This window comes from Ambystoma mexicanum, chromosome 7p (assembly GCF_040938575.1).
Source record: "Ambystoma mexicanum isolate Mex_15411 chromosome 7p, UKY_AmexF1_1, whole genome shotgun sequence".
In the NCBI taxonomy this organism is placed as follows: Eukaryota; Metazoa; Chordata; class Amphibia; order Caudata; family Ambystomatidae; genus Ambystoma; species Ambystoma mexicanum.
Window position 1 is genome coordinate 241496391 of NC_090939.1, and position 19140 is coordinate 241515530.

Consider the following 19140-nt stretch of genomic DNA (forward strand, 5'->3'; position numbering starts at 1 on the left):
ATCGAGGTGGGAAGTGGTACCCTCGATGCTTTGGGCAAGGTTCTTTCAGAACATACGGCCAATTGCCAATGCTAGGTATATTTTTAAGTGTCATATCTTTTTTAACCCTATTTTTTGTTATATGTATAAAACCTAGTGTTTTTCCCTTCCCAGTTCCTACCTCTTTTTTCCTTATTCCTAAAACGGTCCTTTTCAGGGCCAACTTTTCAGTTATGAAAATAGACAATAAAAACACATACTGTATATATGGATCAAAGGCCTTCAATTGATCATTTCAATACAGTGGGCCTCATTACGACCCTGGCGGAACGGGTTAAACGGCGCCGTAAAAGGCTGCGGCGCCGTTCAACCCGTTCCACCACATTACAAGTTCCCCTCGCGGGACACGTTAAGCACGCCTGGGAAAACCAGGCATGCATACCGGGTCCCGCGAGGGGAAGAGGGAGCAAACAACGGGCCATCTCGTAATGGCCCGTTGTTTACTCCCTCTCCCATTCCCATTCAGCCCTATGGGGGCTGAAATGGGAATGGGGATGAACCGTGTCCGTGTCTTCGAGTGAGGAATTACCGGGCCATCCGGACTCGGAATGGTCCGGTAAGTCCTCATTCCGAGGACACGGACACGGATGCGGTTTTGCCGGCAGCCATGCCGCAAATTGCGGCATGGCTACCGGCATAACTTGTAATGAGAGCCAGTGTGTGTAACAAAAAATCGACATACTCTTATGTATTTCATTATAACCACGGTTTTGCCCTGTGGAAGCCAAGGGTAAACCGCTCCAGTCATTGCCGCACTTAGCTGCGCCTGTATCTTGGTAGCTGTGGCTAGAAAACATTTTTAAAAAATATGTACATATATATGTGGGCATTAGTCCTGTAAAGATTTATTTCAGAATACATTGAGTGTAGTCTTTGTACACAGTTAATGTAACACTTTTTGCACAATTTCCTTTTATTTTACTTTCTACACATGTATGATACATCGTTTTCATTAGCCCAATTGTCTGTAGTATTGATGTCAATTGTTTTTGGAATAACAAACCATTGAAATTCAAGGGAAAAAACTTTAGTTGCAGGGACGTTACGGTGAGAACTTAACACAACAAAACCCCTGAAATTCAGCTAAAGCCACCTTTACTTCACACCCTCTGTTACACAGCCTATGACCACAATGATGACATCACAGATCACATCACTGATGACATCACTAATTACATGTTCTATGAGAACACTAATGACATTACAATTCACAGCACTGATGCCATCACTGGTGACAACACTAATTGCATTCTACATAACTAATTAAATCAATAATAGAATTAGATATAACATCATTTATAAGTTAGCTCATGAAAACTTTGATTACCTTAATAGCAATTTAGGACGTTGACTTGGCCATGACAAAGGCCATAGCTAGTGGTCGGTTAGTGTTAAAAAATACCATTGTTATGTTATGTTATAGTGCATTTGTATAGAGCTCTATGTACCATTTGTATGTTCTCACAGTGCTGTGGGTTGAACGCCCTCGTCCAAAGAGTAGTGTAGCACATAGTGCTTGGGTGCACCTGGTATGTGAGCAGCCAGAGTGGTTTGCGTGGGTTTGCTGCTTTCTAATGCTAAGTGTGATGTGTTGGATGTGAGAGATCAGTGTAATGTGCGCAGCAAGGACCGTGGTCACCGAGTCTGCATTCTGTCAGCCGTGGGGCATGTGTAGGAGATTATGTGTGCTGCTAGGCCGATTTTTTCATGAGGTATAGCTGCATTCTACCAGGCTGTTGCAGTGTTTTATGAGAGATGTAGGTATGTGTGCAGCTAGGCCAAATTGATTGAATTGTGTAGCTGTGTTCTATTGTTTGTTGATGCAAAGTGGAGCGTGAGCATATTGGTTGGAATGAATGTCTGTGGTTGTCAGTGGGTGGCTTCCTTACTTGGGATGCTTCTGGAGCACAGTGCGCTGGCCGTGTCTGTCCTGGTGGTTCGTGGTAGTGGATTTCAGAGAGAGGTAAACTGGCCACTGATGGTATGTTGTGTTATCTCGGTCGGACGGTCCTTTTTGAGACGCTCTGTAGTGGGACTCAGAGGGCCAACTTTACGGGTCCCTGGTGCAATTTTATGCTGGGTTGCTCTGTGTTTCTTAGGTTAATTGCATGATTCTCCAGCGAGTTTAGTCAAGCATAATTGCTTGTGTGCCTCTGGTGCAGGCTTCTAGGTTCTTATTCCAAGGTGGGCAGGGGTTGCCTCTATTGATCATATAACACCAGCTATGCTTTGGCATTTGAGCTAGGTGTGTGTGGTCTGCAGTAGCCTAGGTTAGAAGTTCTTTGGTCTATAGGCCGACTTCCGAACTCTGGTTGTTCTTGCTTTTTCCGGGTGAGGTGATTAATTAATGAATTGGCCAGTCATCTTCTGTGGCTCTGCTTTTGTGTTTCAGGTTGGTGCTGATTTACACAGGACTTTGGCCATTGTGGGGTGGGTTTATGGCCTTAGGCGGACCCTTTCATGGATTTGGGAAAAGCCATGTTTTTACCGCTTTACGTAAGGCCATGTAGTCCCGGATGTGTTGAATGTGGGGAAGTAGTGAATTCCATAGAGTTGGTGCCAGGGTAGAGTAGGCTGACCCTCCAAGTCTGGCTGAATTGGAGGCTGGGATCATTAGTAGGAGGGCCGTGCTTGATCTTAGAGTGCGTGATGGGCAGAAGTGTACAGTCTTCTCTTGGAGGTATGTCGGGTCGGCCTTGTGCACTGCTCAGTGAGTGATGCACAGTATTTTGAAAGTGGCCCTTTGTCCAATAGGTAGCCAGTAGAGTGTACAGAGGGCAGGCGAGATGTGGTTCCTTTGTCCAAGTGGAAGGAGGAGTTTGGCAGCTCCTTGTTGAAGTTTGTTAATTTGGTATGCCGGAGCACCTCGGTACATGGAGTTCGCATAATCCAGTCTGGACATGACAATTGACATAATAGAACTCAAATTTTTGGGGAAGGTGAGACAAGGGAAGATGGGTCTCAGCAGCCAGAGGTGGTAATGACAGGATTTGGATACATTGTTGATCTGGTGGGACAGGGTTAGGCCCGAGTCCAATGTGCAACCAAGGTTTTTGACTGAGCTGGAGGTGGGGGGTGGAGTGCTGAGGGAGGGCAGCCATGAGAGTGGTTGCGGGAATAGAGCTGTGCTGCCGCATACCATGTTCTCTGTTTTCCATGGGTTGAGAAGGAGGTGGTTTCTAGTCATCCATTGAACTATATCACTGAGGCAGGCTGGTAGGTCGGGGGATGATCAGAGCTCGTCTTGGGGATTACCAGGATAATTTGGGTGTTGTCAGCATAATTCTAGCAGATGAGGTGGTACGAGCGGATGATCCCAGACAGTGGGGTCATGTAGCGATTGAAATGGAGTGGAGAGAGGCAAGCGCCTTGGCGTACTCCCGTCTTTACTGGGCGAGCTGAGGAGGTAAAGGGGGGTGTAGTGATTTGTTTCCTGTTGTTAAGGAACGAGGCAATCCATGTGATTGCCAGGTGTCAGATTCCAAGGAAGTGAAGCCATTTGTGACATTTCTGATGTCATCTTTTATGTCATGGGTGTTAGTTTTAGCAGTGCACAGTGGTGGCACAAGTTATGGTTGCTTAGCTTACCATAACTGGCAAAGTTCTGGGGTTTTTTGGTTTTACTTGTAACCACAGTGTGGATAAGGTGTTGTTAGTGCAAAGTAATTGTAACGTCCCTGTAACAAAAGTTTTTGCACTGAATTGGCTAGGTTGTTCTTAGGGCAACTGAAGCATAACGTCCGTTTACCAAAGTTTTTTCACTGCATTTGATAGGTTTTTGAGTGAAGGGGATATGTTTTTCATAGCGCAACTTAACCATGACGTCCCTTTAACGATGCAGTTAGTGAATTTTGTTAGTGAATTTCATAGGTTTTTATTAGGGTGCTGTGACCGGAACGTTGCTTTAGCATAGTGTTTTCAGTAAAGGTGATAGGTTTTTAATAGCGCAACTTAACCATATTGTCCCTTTAACAATTTCTTTTGTTAGTGAATTTCATGGGTTTTTAGTAGGGCACTGTAACCGGTACGTTGCTTTAGCATAGTGTTTTGTGTAAAGGTGAAAGGGTTTTGGTACCACCACTGAACCATAATGTCCCGTTAAGTACATTTTGTCACTGATAGCTTGTCTGCCCTCCTCACAAACTTGTGGAAAGGCCAAATTCCCCTGAGTACCTATCCATTTGTGCTACCCCTTCCTTTGCCTAATAGTGTTGGTGTATCTTACAAATTAATGGTGTGCAGTGTTGGTGAGACTGTGAGTGGTGTTTCTTTTTGTGTTAACATAGCATGGTGAATCTGTCCCGCACATTACTAGGCGACATAGCTGCAGGTAAGCAATTTGGAGGTTTCCTATGCAGACTGCACCTTGCTGGCGTATGTGCAATCACAATGGAGGTATGCATAGGAGTGCAGTACTAGCCGCATGGCCCCAAGTTCTGAAGCACTTTTAATGACTTGTGGGAGCACATTTCTATCCGTTGTACAACTATGTCCAGGCTTAGGGCGTCCTCTGTGCACTGGTAAGAGCGCCCCGGTCGCCAGTTGTACGGATTGATACATTAGGCTACCGCATTTCAGGTACTCCTCACGACTACGTGGGTTGCTCTGCAAACCTATCAATTTGTCACTGCACCACGCCTGCCTGTATGAGGCCCACTGGAAAACGAGGAACAGCAACCTCAATGTACGGTGGGCATGCTGAATGTCACAATAGTTTGATTGATGTGCTGCTTGCCTTTCCATGATGCGTGAAACAGACGCACCGTCTCTGCATTGAGCACTGTGCTGGAAAGTGTCAAGGGTTTCACCTGTGGGTCGTACAGTTGGAGATAACATTTAACTGCAGGTGTGACAGTTTGTACTGAGTCTGTAAAATGGCAAAGCTGGTGCAGCTTGGACACTAAGGTAGTAGAGCATGGTAAGAGAAGTAAGCAAACAGCAGATTCTTCGGAGAGCAAAAAATATCACTGGTGGTTAGAACAGTACTGTATCCGCGTGGGTTGCGCTTAATAAATATCTTCCTCCTGCACATATTGAAGCTGCGTTTCTCCTTGTTGTGAGCATTCTTGAATTTCACAAATCATTAATCTCCGTCCATGCTAGTCCTATGGCTAATGGCGTACCATGAACAGTCCGTACCGCATGTGACGAGAACAGCAATGCAAACATAAGGGACCAGTGGGTAGGGTACTACACTGCCAAAAATGCAGTAGGGTAATTTCATGTACAGCATTCTCCACATAGGCTGCAGCCTACAACAGGGGCACTCCTGTATGGCACCAGAGCTTTAGAACACCCTTGTAGACCATATGCTGCGCTAATGACCCTTACCTGCCAAAGGGCATTGCAGTGCGCATGTACTGCAATGCAGTATTTTACAGAGGCAAGCTACTTTCAAGTGCTTGGGAAGAGTCCGTCTGGGAGCATGACAATGAGTGGTGGCAATTTAAATGAGGGCCACCCAACATTTTCCTCTCTCTGAACGTCCCCTATGGTATCCCTGTAGGTGCTGGCCCTTCCGTACCAGCCCTTGCCTTCCGTTCCTTCGGTGGCGTGTGTTACAAGACCAAAACAAATAAAAATGAACTGGAAAAGGAAAAAAGTTACGTAAACAAACCTCCTTTCAGAGTTCAACAATGTAAGTGGCAATGAAGGGAGGCAGGTCGCCGTGCATCGTATACCAACCACAGATTGTGCACTAAATAAAAGGAGCTGTGGTACTGTGGAAAACACTGCAGTCGAATCGGGTACAAATGGCTCGCTGTTGAAAGAGATAGTTTTACGTGTTGCAGTGAATTGTCAAGAGATCAAGTGTGCAACACCTAGCACAAACATTCTTCCTATACTTCCAAAAAGGGCAGCAAGGCAATTTGTATAGGGCGTGCAGAAATCAGAAATGAACTAATATTAAGAGGAACGCTATTTGTGCGGAAAAGTCTTCGTGCTGTGAAACTTCAGATTCTCATTTGTAAAGTACGACATTGGCACAAGTCGTAAAAAGGCACAAACAAACTTCTTCACAATGTACCACGCTTTCTCCATTTCCGGACCAAATGAAAAATAATGCGGCAACATGAGTGTCTGTGTAATCCGATAAAAGATTATGCAGGAGATCGGAAACAGATGCATGACCTGGCCAAGTGCCTCCATCAGTGCAAAGGGCATTGAAAATCGTGTTACATGTTGTGCAATTTTCCCTCCACAATGAACAATAATAATATCGTCGTGATCGCGCGTCAACAAAGTCTCACACAGACAAACCAAAATCAATCTCTTCATTGTAGGTACTCTATACGAGTACAAATCCACATGATACAATCCACAATGAGCTCCCACTGCACTCTGTTTTCCATTCACTGTCAATCAATGTATTTAGAACTCCCCCACAAAGCATATTCTGTGGCTTGTGCAACACACACCCATAAGCACACCCTCTGCATTTCACTCAACAATTATGTACAACAGTCTGTGCGTGCAATCCACACCCAGAAACCTTATTGACCAATCCCGTCTCCTCCTGAGACCCAATTCTATGGCCACCATCTGCAAAAGGGGCGTATATCACACTTGCAACCCTGCAACTCTTGCGATGTCTGCAGGCCTTTACAGGTGTGCGCATGCAGGAGTGGGGGAAATACATTTCAACCACGGTAGGGGACCTCGCCAGTAGTGGCGGCTCTGGAAAGATCCTTTTAAAAAAAAAAAGTTTTTAAGTAGCTTCTTTATAAACACAATTTTTTTGCAATTTTTATAAATATTTTTGCGTTTTGTATTTGAGCTCACATGCTTACAGTAAGGTCTTCAGTGCAGCCTGTATATTGGCAAACAAAATACAATTGCCACTGGTCGACAATGAAATTCCATTAGCTTTGAAAAGGTGTATATAGCGAGAACCAATGTTGTCATTCTCACAATAGAACATCTGAGCAGCACTCAAGAAGTCACACATTCTTTGGTTGATTAGACCTCTTCCGACCTCTGGCTGGCGACAACAATCGTTGGAATAGTCCCACACTATTTGTGGTGGTATACATGAAAAAAGCACCTTGGCAGTGGGAAAAATGCACTTCACTGATTTCATGAACTTCTTGAGTTCACGGTACACACGGGAACAAGCCATGGAACCCAAATGCAATGCTCCATAGTGCACGACCACAGCATACACAGTTGCGAAAGTGGCCACTCGTCGACATTCAGCAAGTAGACTGCCAAAATTGTTCACATCGCCACAGCACCACAAAGCGTCCACTGCCTCCAAATCGAAATCACAATGCAAGCCTTTTTCGATGGCATACTGAAACAGATCTTCCACTAACTCATCAACGACTACCAAAGCAGTGTGCCTGTCCATCTCTGCCTGTCACCCTCCCTGAACAGAGTAATGGAAAAGGATGTTGCCGTCCTTTCCTGTGATGCACACCCCAGGCACCTGATTGGCCAATTACCAACAGTCCCATTTCCATTGGACAGCATGTTGAGAAGAGCAGAGTGTGGCACGTGCGCTTTTACAAAATACTGCGAGGGCTCCGCCCCAGCAAAGTAGGAGTAGTCCTTCTTCCCTTTCCACTACTGTTGCTCCACCACTACCTCATCGGCTACTATTGAATAGTGACACACGCATCCACCAATCGCATCCAAGCTGCCATCATCCAACACCAGGGGTGTTGCTAGGTCTGGAAAAGACCCGGGGCTACGCTAATGTCGGGACTGTCGGGACTCGGGGCTAGCTAGCCTTTTGGTTGTAGCTCCTGAAATTCTATCCGGGGCTACAACCAAAAGACCAGGGGCTATAGCCCCCTTAGCCCCCCCTAGCAACGCCTCTGTCCAACACTGTCACTCCTGTACAACACTTCAAATGTACCGTTACACATTCACACTACAAGTGTCGTGCCATTCCAAAGCATGTCCACTTCAATGTTGAGTAACAGTATGCAAGATTTCTCCATCCGCATACATCCACATGCCCACCCAGGATGTGGCATGTGTAATACTGAAAGTACAGTGGAATCTGCTACCTTTTCGTGATAGTCAGGAGTGGGGGTGGCGGTGGGGGGATGGGGTTAGCAATTTCATGCATGGTATGGGATTGGGTCTTCCATCGTGGCAGTGGAAAGGCTTGTGTATTTGTTTTTTTTTATGTGCTGGTGAGCAACTTTTTTTGTTTTTTCTCTATATGCGTTTCTGTTTGCCTCTCCTCACATTTTTATCAAATTCTGCTCAACGCTTCTTGGACAGTGTAAAAGAAAACTGCATTGCCAATGGTGCTCAAATAAATGCCATTTCTACAAAACCACTGCATATTTTGCGATCTCATAGTGGGTGGAGAACATCCCAGCAGTCTGCATAAATTCACACATGTTTCTGTTTAAAACACACCTTCCGACCTCTGGCTCAGGAAAAATTACACCGTCATGGGCCCATACTCCTCTTGGTGTTATGCATGAGAAAACAACCTTGGCAGTAGGAAAAATCTGCATCACTGCGTTCAGCAACCTCTTGAGGTGACGGATTAAATGTCCACACGAAATGTAACCCAAATGTAGACTTCCATGGTGCACCACGACAAAATCAATGTTCGTGACGGAGGCCATATATCTGCAAAGGCAAACCATCCTGCCGAAACTGCAGTCATAGTGACAGCCCAAGAAAGCGTCCACTACCTCCAATCTGAAATTACCAGCAACGCTTCTTTGCACACAACAACTGTGCAGATGGCGCACAAAGGTATCACTGATGATAAGCACTGTGTATCTCTCCATCTCTACCAATCTCATGGCACAGTATTGGGAAAAAATGCTACCGAACCTTCCTGTCAACCACACCCTAAACACCTGATTGCCTAATTCCCACAGTTCCATTTCCATGGCCACCATGCTCATAAGGCCAGGATGTGGCACGTGCGCTTTCCCAGCTACAGCGAGGGCCACGCCCCAGTAAATCAGAGACAATACTTCTTCTCTCTGCACTGGCATTTTTCAGCACTCCCTCATTGGGTGCTGTGAAATGTTCACGCACCAATCACATACAAAACATCTGCATTGCACACTCATTTCTGTACACCACTTCATATTTACCGTTAAACATTCTCAGTGCATGTTCCGTTTGCTTCCAAAGCACCTCCAGCAGAAACTTCTGCTAAAGAATCCACGCTTTCAGCATCTGCAAAAATCCTGAGTGGCACCCAGCACACCTTTGGCCATGCACACAACAGTCTAGACCCTGCCCACACCCAGCACAACACTATGGATCCATACATGCGACCATGTGGGCAGCTAACATTATGCACAAATGTAACATACGTAGCAGCACTTCTATCCAAGTCCCCAAACCATAACACAGCCATCCACGAAAACATGTCACAATTACCAGAATCCACAAACATACCACAGCCTCTGCCACACCTACCCAGTGCCATTCACAAAGTATAGTGTCACTGCCAAACCAACAACATCTTCAGAACATTGGGCCTACTTCAACAAATCTGCACAAAGCAGAGTAACCACCACACATAAGCTGCACTTCAACCATACCCTTTTCCATACTCACAGTATAGAAACACTGCACCTTGTGGCCACACTGCACAACTTCTCACTGCACCATATCCTGCCGTACACCAAATACTGTAGCATATTCCAACTATCCCCACAACCATGGAACGACCAATAAACGTCTTTTAACTCAATTCTGATGCTGTTGCATGTCTACAATGTGCTCCACAACAATTCTCCAAAGATCACCACCCTGTGACTGATGCACTGTCAAAACTGCATTGCGACAGTGGGTATGCTCCTTGCACACATTCACCGCAATGTAATGCAACCATGCATGTCACCAACTACCACAATCCACATACGCACCACTGCCACCAGCAATCCTACCCAACCTCTGCACCGCAATGGAGCTATACAGTGAAAAAATACAACAGTTACCATAATCTACAAACATAACACTGTCTCCGGCACCCCTATGCACTTTCATTCACATAATATGGTCTAACCAACTTCCATTCACAAAGTATTGTGTCACTGCCAACCTAACCACAAAATGTTCACAACATTGCCCCTACTCCATCCAATCTGCACACAGCACACTATCTAAGCACATACAAGCTGCACTTCAACCATACCCTCTTCCATACTGACAGTATGCAAACACTGCACCCACTGCCCACACTGCATGCCTTTTCACTGCACGATCTCCATCCACAGATCAAAAACTGTAGCATGTTCTAGCAATGACCTCACCTGCAAAACCAAACATACACGCATGGCAGCTCACTTCTGCTGCTCTATAGCATCTGAAATGTGCTCCACAACCATTATTTACAGGTCACCACCCTCTAACTGATGCAGAGTCAAAAATGCATTACTGCCGTGGGTGTGCTCAAGCCCTAGGCTCTTGAGTGCATGGCCTACGGCCTTCGGCCATGCACCCAATAGTCTAGGGCTTGAACACACCCACTGCAATGTAATGCCACCATGCATGTCACCATGTCACCAAATACCACAGTCCACATACACAGCACTGCCACCAGCACTCCAACCCAACCTGTGCACTGCAATGGAGCTATGCAGCAAAAAATGCAACAGTTAGCATCATCTACAAACAAAACACTGTCTCCCGCACCCCTATGCACTTTCATTCACATACTATGGTCTTACCCACTTCCATTCACAAAATATTGTGTCACTGCCAACCTAATCACATAATGTTCACAACATTGCCCCTACTCCAACCAATCTGCACACACCACACTATGCAAGCATCACCCTCTACCTGATGCAGAGTCAAACATGCATTGCTGCGGTGGGTGTGCTGAAGCCCTAGGCTCTTGAGTGCCAACCATGCATGCCACCATGTGCCCAACTACCGCAATCCACCCAGATAGCACAGCCACCCGTGCTCCCACCCAACCTATGTCATGTGCAATTCACTCCCCTTCTGAAATTCACCTGCCACCACTCACCACGGTAAGAGGTCGCTGCAAACAGGTCATCGCACAAGCTATTGGGCCGTTACAACAGCTGCCTCCATTCACCACACAAGGTAGTCGCCTGCCCAGGTACCCACGAATTGGTGCAATACGCACGAATACTGCAGGCACACCTCTGTCTTCTTCCACCTATTTACATATGCCACATGAACCACTTCTCACTCCCCACCCTTTCCATCCCTTCTTGCCACCAACACATGGCATACGGTATATTTTCCAGACCCTTCCGTCGCCGCACTGTACTCCGATACACCATGGCGGCATTTGCCAAAAAATGTTGACGCACAGCACGCTTCCCTCCAGCCAACCACCGGCCGCGCCCAAAGTTCTCCGACAGCACGCCGTACCGCAAGCCAATGACACTTCTGTCTGCGGAGCGAACAGGGAAATGGGTCTGTGGATCGGACCCAGATTTCACACATTTTTTGAGACGTACATTTCAGTTATTTAAAACAAAAGTACTGGTCGATTTCCACCAAACACACAAAAGCACGCTTTCTGAACCAAGCCCCCGCTCCTGCCCCAAATTTGGTGCAAATCCGTCCAACTGTTCGCAAAGTTTTTGCCCATTCAGTCTATGGAAGAAAAAGAAATGTTGGGGCCCTCCCTATAACCTCCCCCACCCGCTGCACGAAACATCACCCAACTTGCCGAAAAAATTCAGAGTGGCCCATATACTTTTTTTGCAAAGATTGGTGAGGATTCCTCCAGCGGGAGCAAAGTTATAAGCCGCCGGAAAAGTGCTCTTCCTATGGGTTTAGTAACTTAACCATAGATACTGTGGGCTGTGTAATATATATATACATATATACATCTCGTTCAAGCCAATGTAGTTGCATGGGCAGTTGAGTTGGACTACCAGAAAGCTAAGTTATCCGAAAAAATTTGATACTCACCAGAGTCCAACTTAGGAGTTAAAATATAGTTTTATTCAAAATTGCGTAAAATCCATAGCTCCCAACATGTGTCAGAGAAAAAAGCAGAGAAAAGACGCGTTTCGCAACGGTCCCGTTGCTTGATTGCATGATACATATATACATCTACATATTATTTACGCAGCGTTGGTCGCTGCCCTATATTTAAGATTTTTGGAGAATATTAGGTATTAAACAGGGCAAAACTCATTAAAAAAGAAAAAAGCAGTTTTCGGCCTACTCTCATTCATTTTCACAGACAGAAATAGGAGCATCTTGAACATCTTCAGCAAGAAAATCACCAGAGGGATTTGCACCAAATAAGAAACAATTTAGGCACAAAGTACTATAGATGTGCTTTTTTTAGGCTTGGTGTAAATTTGGACAGTGTTTTTTTAAAAATGATTCGGCAGAGAAGGGGGTGTCCCCTAGCCTCCAAAAAAAAGTAAAAGCAGTATATCACTCTTTGCGGATGCTTCGAAATGTGCTTCCCTTCTTAACACCTCAAGACTTTCCTGTAGTGGTGAGAGCTTTGGTAAATTCCCACCTTGACTACTGCAATAGTCTTATGACAGGGATTCCAAGGAAACAAATGTTAAGACTGCAGAGGGCCCAGAATGCGGCAGTCAGGCTAACGGCCCATCTGGGTAAAAGAGACCATGGGCCTCATTACGACCCTGGCGGTAAGGGGTTAACGCCAGCGTTAGCTGCGCCGACCCCTTACCGCCAATTACGAGGTCCCTTTGCGCCATGGCGCTTTTAACACCTGCTTTTAGCAGGTGTTAAAATCCATGGCGCTAAGGGACCATGGAGTTAATTACGCCACCGTAATTTACGGTGGCGTAATTAACGCCTTCCCCACTCCCATTATGCCCTATGGGGCAAAAATGGGAATGGGGAAGGGTAAATGGGGATTGGGGACTTACCGCCCCGCCGACCTCGGAATGGGGCGGTAAGTCCGCCAACCACCATGGCGTAAACGTAGTTTACGCCATGGTGGTAAAGTCACGGCCCAGGCGGTAACTTACCGCCTGGGTCGTAATGAGGCCCCATGTGTCTACAGCCAGGAAAGCGCTGCACTGGCTGATGGTGGAAGATTGCATCAAATTCAAGGTGGCATGTCTGGTGTACAAGTGCTACTACAAACTTGCACCCCGATATCTGAACACCAGAATCTGCCACTACTACCCAGTCAGAGAACTCCAATCAGAAGATAAACTCCTGCTATGTGTCTCGAGGACAAAACGCATCTCCAAAGGCGACAGAAGGTTCTCCGTGTTTGGCCCTAAGCTTTGGAACCAGCTGCCTTTTGGCATCCGCTCATGTACCACCCTGGCAAGATTTAGAAAGGAACTGAAAACTTTCCTATTCAAATGAACCTACCCACTCAGGGCTACTTCTAGCTCCCACAGCGATATGTTCAATTCCCTAGTTAACATCTGCGCCCGAAGGCAGTTTTCTGCCTGGTGCGCATAAGAAATGTTACAAATTCAAACATGTATATATCTCCCATAGTGTTTTGCAGGGCAGAGGATTTTCAGAAATGAAAACTCGCAATTCTTTTTGTCTTGTGCAAGGTAGTCTAGCAGTGATCCTGAAGGAAGCAGAAAAAAAGTGCAAACATATGTTATTTGGAGGAGTGAGAGACATTATTTGACATTAGGCTGGGTTGAGGAGATGGGAAAAGAAGTACATTGAGGGGAAATTGCTTTGGGACATTTAAAGAAGCTGTAGAAAATGTAGAGGTTTTTGTGTTAACATGGGAATATTGCAGGCAAATTGAGGGATTAGAGCGAGAATGCTAAATGAGAGTGTCATTAGAATGAGAGAATTATAAATCAAAATAGGGAACAGGAAGCATTTGCATGATATTTTGTGCTTGACTGTTTTAAAAAAAATATTTTGTGCAAGTGTGTCACGCTGACAATGGTGCAATTATTTTGAGAATGAATGCAGTACTGTACTGATTTCATGGGACATTTTTTGGGGGTAAATTACTGTGGAAATGGTGGCCTCGGAAAGGAAAGAAAGCGAGAAAGTTGAATATTCTTTTTTTTTTGGAGTGCGATAAAGGTGTGCTAGCGTAATTTCTGTTGTCGAATACACTTCTCATTCATAATTCCCAGTGTCAGTGGGCCTCATTACACGGTAGGCGGAGGACCAAGGTGCTATTAGCACCTTGGACCATGCCGGTAAAATACCGGCACCGCCTTGGTGTAAAGGGGAATTACCGCCCTATTCCAAGGTTGGCGGGTCGGTAATTCCCCCTTCCCCCATTGCCCTTCCCCATTTTTGCTCCATAGGGCTCTATGGGAATGGGGAAGGTGCTAATTACGGTGCCGCAAATTGCGGTACCGTAATTAGCACCCTGGTCCCTTTGCAGGTTGGTTTTTAATGCCTGCTAAACAGCAGGCGTTAAAGTACCTACCCGCAAAGGGACCTCGTAGTAAGGCAGTAAGGGTTAACGGTCACCGGTACCATTACCGGTGACCGTTAACCCTTACCACCTTCCGTGTAATGAGGCTCAGTGACACAAATTGCACGAATTGCACGAATAGGTTATGTATTTTAGTTAAACTCATTGGGTCTCATTACGAGGTGGGCGGTAAGGGATTGCCCGTAATCACTTAACGCCCTACTACGAGTTCCCTTTGCGGGTCCTCCCTTAACGCCTGGTTTTTCCAGGCATTAAGGACAGGACCCGCAAAGGGACTTTAGAGCTAATAACGGTACTGCAATTTGCGGTACCGTTATTAGCGCCTTCCCCATTCCGATTGAGCCCTATGTGGGCTCAATGGGAATGGGGAAGGGCCCTGGTTAATGGGGAATTACCGTCCCGCCAACCGTGGAATGGACCGGTAATTCCTCCATTCACCAGGGCGGAGTCGGTAAGGTTTTGGAGGCAGCCATGGCGCTAATAGCGCCAAGGTTACCTCCAACCTCGTAATGAGGCCCATTGTGCAATTTGTGCTTGCTTATTCTCTCTAAGTATACACTTTGTATAGTTGTTCTTACTGTAACCTTTGCGGGTGTTACATAGGGATAGGAGGAACATATGGGCGGGAAGAAACATTTAACAGCCAATAAAAAATAAATAACACCATAGAACATTTTATGGTGCTTTTTTTTGTTTTACATTATTTTTAATTTTTTCACATGAAAAACAACATAAGGGACATAACTATGGAGGAGAAAAAATTCCAATTAAAAGAAAGGTTAATGTTAGCACGTTTGTGGGTGGGCACTGACTGCAACTGCCCACGTGTAAAATGTGGCACCCCCCAGGGTGACCGTATGGTGACATGCAAGGTACAATACCAAGCACTCGCCTAGCACCACCAGAAGATTTTATGCAGCAGGTTGTGTGGGCGCAGAACATGTAGAAGAAGATGTTGTTGCTGTTGCTGGATTGGCTGGGGCAGATGGTGGTGGCACAGGTGCTGATGTTGGAGCTGAAGGTGAAGACATGTCACGGGAGGAGGTGGTTGAAGATGAAGATGTTGCCTGTGGTCTGTGTGTCTTTGCTGTTTGAGCTAGGGGAGCCTGATGGTATGGCTCATCCACTTCGCCCCAATGAACCTGTATAATATGTTGTCTGAAGAACCTTCTGTTACAGCCCCAATTTCTTCAATATCATTCATTTTCCAATAGATTACATTACTGAAATAAAATTTCTTAATTTTTGTTTTTCTCTTTTTTTTCTTTTCCTATATCAATGCATTTTACTAATGTTCACTATGGAATGTATTGTTGTTCTGTTGATTGTCGAGTAACAACATACATTGTTTTTGTTATCATTCCTCATTTTAAAGTTAAAACATGATTATTTTGATCTTGATAATGATGCTACTGATTTGTTATTCATATAGCACTTTTACCATTATTCATTTGTCAATTTATGTATGTGTGTGTTATCGTCATGCTTCAGGTGTCAATAACGTCTTCCTCTATTTCTGAGTACCTTGTAGCAACCTCCCCTCTTCCTCCTCACCTGAAGTTACTGATGTCGAATTCGTTGCTTTCGTCTTTCTCCTGATGGGGGTCTCCTCTTTTTATGTAGATACGGTCTGTCTCGAAAGGAAGCCACTGTGACTGCGAGGTGTCGGCAGGCCAGTGGACTCCCTTCCGTAACAGCCTAATTGTTTGGGGAAAAAGCCTACAGGCATAAAAAAAAACAAAGGACTCCAGAAGGGTGAGTATCAGATGAAGGCCAAAGATGATCGGATCCGTAATCGGAGATGATGGAGTTTCCGGTGGGCATTTATAGACGTATGGCTGTCCGTGGAAAGTTGGTAAGTATTGGGTACACAGAGGACACCCCAAGGGTACAGGAGGAGTAAATGCAACGGAATGTAAGGGAGAAAAGATTCCCCAAGCCGGATAAAAGGCCAAGTATAGAATTAGCCCCAGCGAGGAATGAACCTGGGCGGAGTAAACAACACTACCGTCAAAGTGACAATAAGAAGGCTAAAAGGCAAGGCAGAAGGAAGCAGCAGGCGAAGCAGAAAAAAAGGTAAGCAGAGCCCAGCTTGGTAGACGACTGCAAGAAAAGAAATAACTTGCTGCAAAAGGTGCAGAAGAAAAGATACGAGAAAATCAGGAGAGGCAGGATACGAAAGGCAGAGTGAGAGACGAGAGGAAGAGAAACAAAGAGCTAAAGAGGTAAACTAGGCAAGAAGCAGAGCACCGCAAAGAGAAGGGATTTACTGAGCGATAGCAACAACAGAGGAAACCTAGGACGTTGCAACGCACAGGCCACCGAGAAACTTCCGAAACAAAAGCTCCTGGCAGCGGCCATGTGGCAAAGAACTAGACCGCTAAACCGAGTGCATAAAGAACGTGAAGGGGAAATCAACGGAGTCGATATCTCCAGCGATCCCATACACACCATCCCCCAGGATGTATGATATCAGGACATTAGTTTGGCACTTGTGATTAACTATGTGTACTGTATATTAGATTTCATTAGGCCCTGAAGAAGATCTTGGTAAAGAGTGAAACACATATAGGCCAAAATGTGTACTAAGAATAGGAATATAGGAATGTAGAAGATTTGTGTTATTTATTTATTGTATGATTTATAAAGATCCACGTGCTTACATTAATTCACATTTTCATGATGTATATCATTTAATTCTATGTACTACCTCAAAATTGTGTTAGTTGTATATTCTGCAATACAGTATAAACCTCATTGTCATGATGCCTACCCCCAAGGAGCCAGACCGGGCCCAGCAACCCCAGAGGCAGACATCATGTTCCCGAGGGAAGTCCCAGCGGCCCCAGGTAGGGGCCCTTTGGACTCAGTCCTGGCGCCTTTGGCGCCAGGCTCATGTTGGACAACAGTCCAGGCGCCAGGCTCATAAAGGATGACTTTGTGTTAAGAAGTGCTTGGTGTGAACTTACCTGATGCAGACCGTGCTGCAACATCCAGGCCATCTAGAGGCCTGAATGGGACTATTTTACCTATGGGACTACTTTACCACACAGGTGTGGCTGGAGGAAGAATACATACCTTAGAGGAAGAATACATACCTGGAACTACTTTGAAGGCTATTTAAGCCATGCCCAAGCAGCAACTCACGCTTCGCGTTGTTCTGCACCTAGCCGCTGGACGCTCACCGTGTCTGCTCCTGCATCCGGACTCCAGCCACGCCTGACAGCATCCTGGAACACCTGTAAAGGGAGAAGAGAGGAGAACAGGTGAAAGAAGAGACATTACCTGCTTAATCCGCATTCCAGAGTCATCTCGCCGACGATCCTAAAGGGAAGAAATTCATTTTTAAAAGCACATCGCATAGCTCGCTGCAGCGCAGCATTCCACTCACCTTTACTAGGCGCCTTCTTGCCCATCAGCGACCATCTGGATCTTCCGCCGCATTTCAGCGCCTAAAGGAGAAAAAGACAAGAACAAAGGTGAGCTAGGGAAGAGAATAAGAAAGGCTTAATTTCCACCATAAGACTTACCTGTTGGGTCAATCCCTCTTCACTTCGGGTCGGCGCCGTTTCTTCAGCATTTCCGAACCCAGCCCCCTAAGGGGAAAAAAGACATTAGCATTAGTGAGCGAATGCAAGGACATTAGCGGAACGCTCATCTAAGACTTACCTGATATTTATTGGGACATCTCTTCTCACTTCGGGTCGGCGCCGTATCTTCGGCATTTCCGAACCCCGGCCCCTAAGGGGAAAAAGACACAAGCATTAGTGCATTAATGCAAGAACACTAGAGGAACCACTCATCAAAAACTCACCAGAATTTTCCTTCGACGGTTCCATTCCCTAACTCGGAATCTTCATTCAGCACCTGACATAGAGAAAACAGACAATGGTTATTTAAAGCTTGAACTTGCAACAGAATTCTTACGATACCTTACCGGAAAAGTCAAGCGAACTTGAACTCTCACCAATCCGAGATCCAGTGAAGTAACTGGATAACAACGCGCCCCTGCATCAGAAGCAGGATGGAGAGCTCTTCCTTTCAGACCCTAAGGTGAGACTTCACAGGGAATCGCAGAAGGGTTTCGTGGAGGGTGAGAAGGGGAGTGGGAGGCCTACGCATTATCCCGCAGATTGTTAATACTCCCTTTTCACACACAGAAGGATATTTCTACGAGCAAGACAAGCCAGGTTTGGGGGTTCGGTCCATTCCATCTTCCGAGTCCTGCGCATCACCCTAGAAGAGGCCACAGCAATCCAAACCAGGCCAGCGCCTCCGTGGGAGTCAGGTGAGCGTTACACTCATGCACAGATTCACTGGGGCACAGTGTGGTGGGGTTTGTCAAAAGCCCCAACATGCATACACACACTGCTAAATAAATACACAAAGGCCATGTATGGCAACACATACACGTGATATGGCTGTTTGGTGAACACTACTTGGCACTGCAGAGAGATCTGTGAAAGAATAAGCAACCTTTACGGCGGTCCCAGTGATTGTTTTTGTGCAATGGGAGCTCTTTAACCCACCCCGCCTGCCTAAGATGGCATCTAAACCACTAATGCCAACGCCAACTGAACCACAGTCTTCCTCCAAAGATCCTGGAGGCCCCATCCAATTGCTCTAATACGGGCGCATGTAATGTCTGGTTGCATTGGTTGGTGGCCCTTCCCTTCCATTTGCTCTAATATGGTCTCATGTAGCCCTAGCATTCCCATAACTCTGTAATGTCTGGTTCCACTGGTTGGTGGCCCTCC